The sequence below is a fragment of the Galeopterus variegatus genome, unplaced genomic scaffold (assembly GCF_000696425.1).
Source record: "Galeopterus variegatus unplaced genomic scaffold, G_variegatus-3.0.2 Scaffold372, whole genome shotgun sequence".
NCBI lineage: Eukaryota > Metazoa > Chordata > Mammalia > Dermoptera > Cynocephalidae > Galeopterus > Galeopterus variegatus.
Genome location: NW_007726483.1, coordinates 534,532 through 542,261, shown reverse-complemented (window position 1 = coordinate 542,261; position 7,730 = coordinate 534,532). Strand labels below are relative to the sequence as shown.

The 7,730-nt window shown below is 40.4% G+C and overlaps 1 pseudogene; it reads right to left on the bottom strand.

The window, feature by feature from the left end:
* The window catches only part of LOC103586760, a 6,287-nt pseudogene extending 1,307 nt beyond the window's left edge, over positions 1–4,980 (bottom strand).
* Between the last annotated feature and the right edge of the window lie 2,750 nt (positions 4,981–7,730).

Genomic DNA, 7,730 nt, shown 5'->3' with positions numbered 1-7,730 from the left:
GGGGGACGGCGCCTTCCCAGCCAGCCCCGGAGAGCACGCTCGGCGCCGGCAGCGCTCCCCGCGACGTCCCGCCGGGTCTCGGAGCTCCTGCAGCCCGCTCGCTGCGGCTCCGCGCCTGCCGGGTGGCTTGCTCGCCAGCCCCTTCGCCGATCCCCTCGGGAATTTTCTGAGGGGGTCGTTGCATGTCTGGAAGGCCCCCCTCCACCCTCCTTTTTCATTTGGATGGAAACCCATGGCCCGGGGTGGGGAGGCAGGTAGAGCTCTAGCGCTGTCCCACCCCGCCCCTAGGACAGTGTAACCAGGGTTTCCGGGATAAGCATGAGATAAAAAGCAAGCTGAAAAACGGTGCATACGGTATGCTACTATTTATGGAAAAGCAGTGGGAGAAGGTCTATGAATTTCATTCTATGTGAATAAAATATCAACGGTAGCCCTAGGAGTAAGTGGTAGTAACAGCAGGGGTTGCCTCCAAGCAGGAAAACTGGGTGGCTGGGGGACAGGGGTGTAAGGAGACTTTTCACTGCATATCTGTTTTGTACCTTTTGAATTTTGAACCTTGTGAGTGCATTACAGACTCAAGATATTTAAAACACCTGATACTAAGAAACTGCATTTCCCTTATATAATGAGATATTCTACATATATAGATAAGGAGCTAAATCTAGGTAGAGGTGGTGGTGGTGGTAAGTGAATGTGATAAAATAAAGCTTTTCAGAAGAAACAACATCCTAGGAAGAATGAATATTAGTGAAAAGTCTAAGCGGTAAGAGAGAGCATGGCATCCAGAGCAGTGCTTTCACAAAGGGAAATATTCACCGACTTGGCAAAATGTTCATGATAGCAAGGGAGAAAAAGATCAGAGTACAAAACTTTACGTGTAATATCATACCAATTTCCCCCCCCAAACATCCGTGATGGGAATCATGAATGGTGGTTTTCCTGGAGTGGAATCCGATTCCTGATATTCTAATAGCCTAAGATTTAGGGCAACTCAACTGTCAGTCCTAGTGAGGAAACAAATGAGATCAGTTCTCTGTGGTTCAAGGAAGGCATGGGGACTGTGCAGACATTCTCTACTGCGTTTCTGCTGCCACCCTTGGATGATCAATTCTACCTACCAACACTGAATTTTTATGTTCCAAAAATGCTACAGCCACTTTGCATGCACATGTCATTTATTTATCTGATTATATTATTTTCTACTGACATAGGCTTTAGATTGAATTTTGGAGGTAGGCTTTTAATTGTATGTATGTAATAAAGGATGCGACACATCTCTATTTCATTTTAGTTAATGAAGGTGAAATTGTGTGTTTTTCCTAATTTATTGTAACTAAACCAAACAGTTCTTTCTTCATTTCCAGGGATATTTTTGTTTCAAAGGAGATCCAAGCTCCCCAGGAATACCAAGTTATTTTGCAAATGGGAATGCTGATTACTCAGGAACTTTTGTCAATTTGAAATACAAGCGCATTATAGCAGAAAGAATGACGTTTCTTCTGATTGTATCAAGCTTTCCTTAAATACATGACTATAAATCTTGGAGACTGCTCTTTTTTCAGTCTCCAAGATTTATAGGTATGGACTTAAAGAAAGCTCATTCTATGAAAAAAAAATGAGTTTTTGTTAAAACACACAAACTTTTACTTTGCTTTAGAGTAAAACTGATGTCAAAAAAGTCTGAGGTGCTAATTTCATAAATACGTATTTTGCCAGATTCTAGTCTAACCATGTGTTGGAGAAATAAGGAAGAAGTGACACCCGGTGGTCAAATTCTACTTGATTATACGAAATGTAATAAAAACTATGACAGTCTGAGATAGAAAGATCTCTCTCTCTTTCAATGGTAATTCAACAAAACTTAGATTACATTAATTTAAATTAATTTAAATCAATTTGGTTCATTTCTCTTATTCCCTAACTTGTGTTAACTTATTCCATAATTATAAGCTACTCTCCCTGTGATCCCTTTTGACTAAGCTTAATGATCTCACTGGTACCACTGAGGCTTTGTGGAGCTTCCTAAGGCAGGGTCTGTCTTGGACCCCACTGAGAATCACCAATGGAAAGAAACTGGTGTTATATTTCTGTATATACTTAAAACAAGAAATTTGGTGAGGTGGTATTTTTGATATTTTGCATTATGAAAACACTAGTTTTTTTTCTTTTTCAAAATGCAAAATATCATAATAAGTTGTCTTTTTAAAAAATTCATGGAGATTCTATCATGCTTTACCAATGTTATATTATGTTAAATATTATTAAAAAGTTGAACTAAATATTTCTAGAAGCATGAGCATGACTCCAGTTTGGCATTAAATTTTTTATGGGCCATTCTTCCATTACAAGGATTTTCGGCAGGGTGTCACTCCTACCTTCACTCTGTCTGATTCCAAAACAATTCTCCAGATTTTCATCTTCCTTCTCTTATATTTCCTATTTTTTCCTTAAATTCCAACCTGAGGTACAAAATGATATTGTGTTAAGAACACAGGGCTTCAAATTAGATAAATTAGGAATAAAGCTGGGCTCTGCCAAAAACTAATTGTGTGATCTGGAGCTGGATCTCTGAGCCTCAGTTTCTTCATCTACAGAACAGGACATTAAGACTTGCATTATGATAACATTATAAAGTGACAACCTGTGGCAGGAGCTCAACAAACATTAATGTAGTCTTCTCCAAGGTGAAGTTACAAATTGAAAGCATAAAACCCTCCATGACAAGGTTGTGCCCATAGTTGTTTTTACATCTGAAGAGAGGTGAACATGCTTGCAGTCTTTGCAAAGAGAAATTCATCTGCGCAGAGAAGCCTTATGTTGGACCTGACACTTTATTCTGAAACCACCCACACTTACTGACTGCGAGTGTTATTTCATTCACTTATAGATCTCAAAATATTTGTCAAAAATTATGAAAATATTAGGAGAAATAAGCTGATGAACAGACAAGATAGTGACAGTCTTTATTCTTTCTATGATATCAGACCATTGACCCAATGCTATGAAAGAGCCATGTTTCTCGAGACATGTCTGTAGTTTCCATTATTGGTGAGTGTGAAGAAGGTGGGAAGATTGATGAGCCCCACTCATCCTTACCCAACCTCAGGAATAAAAAAACGTAAAGGGACAACAAGTTATCTACCTAAACGTTATCTGTGAGGCACAGCATCCAGAATAGAAGCCATGACTAAAAGAACTCTGAAATTCTGGAAAATTTGTAATTTATAACCCAACCTCTTGTCATCTAGCAGAAATCTGAAAAATACTGAAAATCCAAAAGGGCCATATATAATTACTTCCAGGGAAAATAAAGAGAAGGTGACCTCATCAGACAGTGTTCCCCTGTAATGCTTGCTTATGAGTGGAAAGTACACGGAACGAGGCAACGTGAGAAGTGGTCTAATCTAAAAAGCAGTGGGTCTCAGGCTGAGTCTCTGGAGCATGCTGTGAAGAACAAAGCTTAGGTCAGTGAGTAAGCAAGGGACCGAGAGTAACCACGAGGTTCGATGGTAGGTTTGCATGTTTATAGGACATGAAAAAAATCTTTACAATAAAAATCGTGTTCAGAAGGAAATTATGGGGAAACACACACACACACCCTGAACCAACAAGCTTGTTCCTCGGGCTGTAGATGAGGGGATTCAACATGGGCACTACGTTGGTATAAAGTACTGAGAAGAACCTCCGCTGGCTCACAGAACCAAAAGAAGAGGTCTTGAGATGTGTAAATGACGCAGAACCATAGAAGAGAGCAGAAGTTTTTATGTGGGAACCACAGGTACTGAAGGCTTCGAACCAACCTCAGATATGAAATGCGGAGGATATTGGAGAGGATCAAAGCATAAGAAATGTAGATGATGAAGCTGGACATTATCACAACTGTGCTCACCGTAATGAATCCACCAGCTCACGGGCATAGGCGCTGCTGCAGGAGAACCGGAGGAGGGGAAGGTGCCGTACTTATAATGGTTGATGATGCTGGAATCACAAAAAGATAATCTGACCATGGCTCCTGTGTGGTCCAAGGCTCCAGCAAACCCCATCACGTATGAACCAAACATCAGCAGAGAAGACCTGAAGGGACATGGCAACTGTATACAGCAGGGGCTTGCAGATGGCCACATAGAGATTATAGGCCATGGCTTTCAGTACATAGCATTCAGAATGGACAAAGAAATAGAAAAACAAAACCAGCCGAGTCATACATCCTACAAAGGAGATCAAGATCTCTGACACAAAGGCCATTAGCATTTTGGGGGTAGTGACCAAGGAGTGGCAGAGGCCCACGAAGAATAGGTTGATAATGAAAAGGTACATGGGAGTGTGAAGGTGAGAATTCAGGCAAAGTAGATTAATTAAACTCAAATGACCTGCCACAGTGACTGTGAGTCACTCTGGAAGAAGAGCCAAGCAACAATGACTTCCTCTCTTTTAGATTTCTTCGCTCATTTGCCCTTTCCTTCCATGTTTTCAGATGTCAACTCCAATTGCTCACCTCCCTGGACTGACACAATCCAGGATGAAGTCTTTTAGCATAGACGTCAAGTCATGTCCACATTTGGGACAAAAGGAAAAAACATCTTGAGGAGATGAATGCGCTGGCCGAGGTCACACAGCAGGAGAGCAGAGGAGCCAGAGATGCTACTTGGAACCACTTTCTGTGGGCATTTCTCAAGGTCCGGGACAGTGACATCACTGTGAGTGACACCCTCCCCTCCTCCCACCACCCACTCCCCTGCCGAGTGCCCACTGCTCAACCCTTTTTTTCCGTCTTACCTTTCAGATACTCAGTACCTGGCTTAGTGAAAGTGCTGAGAGTGCTCCCTGATGTCCTGAATTCCTCCTACCCATCCCCTTCATCCCATCTTACCTCAAAACCGTGATGAACTGTTCTGGAAGGGCAGGTGGACTTCCCACACCTTTCCACTGCTGTAGCTGTGGGAATGAAACATCAGAACAGAACAGATTAGGTTCAGTCATCCGACTTCCTTCTGCCTGAGGACCTCACTAGTGCCAGACCTTCAGTGTTCTTTTCCAAACTTCGCTGTCCTGCAGGAGACAAAGCTCTGATGGTAGGGGAGGCAGCATCCCATCTGTCTGTGAATCCGCATATAGCATCTTCAGAGCAAGGCAAGTGCATCATCTGTGTGTCTCCACACCATCAGTTGGCTAATATTGTGAACGTACCTTATTCTCTGTGGATCTCACGTTATCTCAGGAACTTGTAGGGAAGCTTGGAGAATGAGCCCCTCATTTAGGATTTTATGCAAAGTCTGATCAGGCTCTCTAGGGAAGAAATTACTGAGCTTTGTGGGTTAACATTGGGACCTTGGTGACTCAGTGTTTTCCAAGTATCTGTTCATACTGAGAATTTCAAATCCTCTGTGCAGGGAGGGAAAAGCCCTCTTTGTGTTCCTAAATTACCCTCTAGAGCTCATGCTTAATTCTCAGAGGAGTGTTCCAGGGTAGAGTCATTTGCCACTTCCCAAACTTTTTTACATTTTTCTGTGATTTATATATGTCACAGCTTTAATACTATCCATCTTCTGGTGTCTTTCACATCTATAGAGAAGTACATAGAGAAGTGTTAAGAGAATAGGCTCTGGAATCAGAGTGATTGAGCTTGAGTTCAAATTCCTTGATGTCAAATTTTGATTCAAGATCACACGTGTGATCTTGGACAATTTATTTAACCTCTCTGAGCCTTTTTGCCTCATTTACATCATGAGTTTAATAATAGTTCCTACTTCACAAGATTGCTTTGAGGATTAAATTCCTTATAACCTCTAGGGCAGGGGAAGCATTATTCCATTGAGTAGAAGAGGGAATTTGGGGATCTGACTACTTCTTCAACCTACTTTCAAGTAGCCCTCCTGTTTTTATCCCCACCATCACCCCTACTTACAGAGGTGAGCTATGCCACCAAATTACTGAACACATGAGTGATACGGTATAAACCCGGATATTTGTTTCCACCAAGTAGCTCAGAATTTAGAATTCTGCGGACTAATGAGTCAGTTACTGATTACTCCTATGCCTTCCAGCTTTCTATATTTTTTCACACTGTCTCCCCCTACTGTTCTCCTGGTACCAGTGGGTTAACGTAACATATTTGTGAATGTGGTGTTAATGTAACATTCCGTGGGTTAATGTAGTATACCTGCCTTTTAATGCCTTTATCACCCTTTTTGTAGGCTTTCAGAAAGTAGGAGTGGTTAAAATACATGGGTTCAATTTGTTTTCTATAACCAAAAGTCCTCTGCCTGAATTTCTAAGGTGATGTCTGTGAGCACACAAAGCCTGCATAATTCTATTAGCAAAAAAGCACCCATGTCTCAAGCTGATATAATTCAGTTTGGGCTTATTCATATTTCATAGCCACACCATCCTTTAAAGTAGCAAGTTTCATGTTTTTATCACATTCTGAAAATGGCAAAAATTTAAAATTAGAGTTGGGTTTTTATTCTGGCTTTACCACCTACTAGCTGTGTGCATTTGAATAAGTTATAAGACTTCTTAAAGTCTTCTCTACAACATGGAAATAAAACACACACACACACACACACACACACAACTATGAAACTACACACGCAACTACACAACTACTCAACATATGTTTTCCAAAAGCAAAATGACTGGAATACATTTTTAAATGACTTATAAACCATAAATCTTATGTGAATTATAATTAATGTCACTATATTGTCACTTCATTGTCTTAAAACTAGCTTTCTTACTTGCCTTGTTCTAATGTTGATATTCTAGAATTATTCGTGAATGAATCTTACTTGATATCATTATTTTGCAGACTTCAATGATAATCCTAACAGCTCTCATTTTTCCTTGATGAGAAATTTTTAATATTTAGTGATTATAAATTTGTCAGTTACTGTGGTTCTTGTACTCTCTTTCCTTTCTAAACAAACAAAAAGTGGTTCAACAATGAGCCAATTCAAAAATAGCAGTAAGGCAGGCACCAAATTTATGTTACTTTGCTGTGGTCATAAATAAAATGGACCATACAGATGAAAGGCAGTGGGCAGATCTCAGAGTGTAGGTTTAAACTGTTTTTTGTCTTTTTTTTTTTTTTTTTTTTTATAAAAGTTGACCAGTAAGGGGATCTTAACCCTTGGCTTGGTGTTGTTAGCACCATGCTCAGCCAGTGAGCGAACCGGCCATCCCTATATGGGATCTGAACCCAGGGCCTTGGTGTTATCAGCACCGCACTCTCCCGAGTGAGCCACGGGCCGGCCCTAAACTGTTTTTTGTTAAAGTGCTCCTTCCTCTTCATTTTCAGTCTTGGCTTTAGCAAAACCTGGTTGATAACTTCTTCAGTCTTTATGATCATTCATAAGTGGGAGCTGAAAAAAATAAAAAAATAAAGAAAGATACAATAATCACAACATTCCCTTGAACTTTCAAAAGGAGAGAATGGAACAGAGACCACCAGAGAGGAAAGAGGGAGGGGGAGGAGGGTTAAGGAGAAACTGGTAAAGGGCCATGAAAAATGTTTACATTGTGTAAAGATTAAAATATATCAAAAGGAAAGTGATTTTTTTTTTCTGAAAGATTAGAAAGTATTATGCATCATATGGTAATTTATGTTATAATGTTAAAAATTATAAGTGTAGGAGACAGTGTGTATGCATGTAATACCCCTCCCATGTGTTCCCAGAGTCCATTGTCTCTCATCAGAGCAATTTCAGTGTGGACTCTATTAAAGATATTTT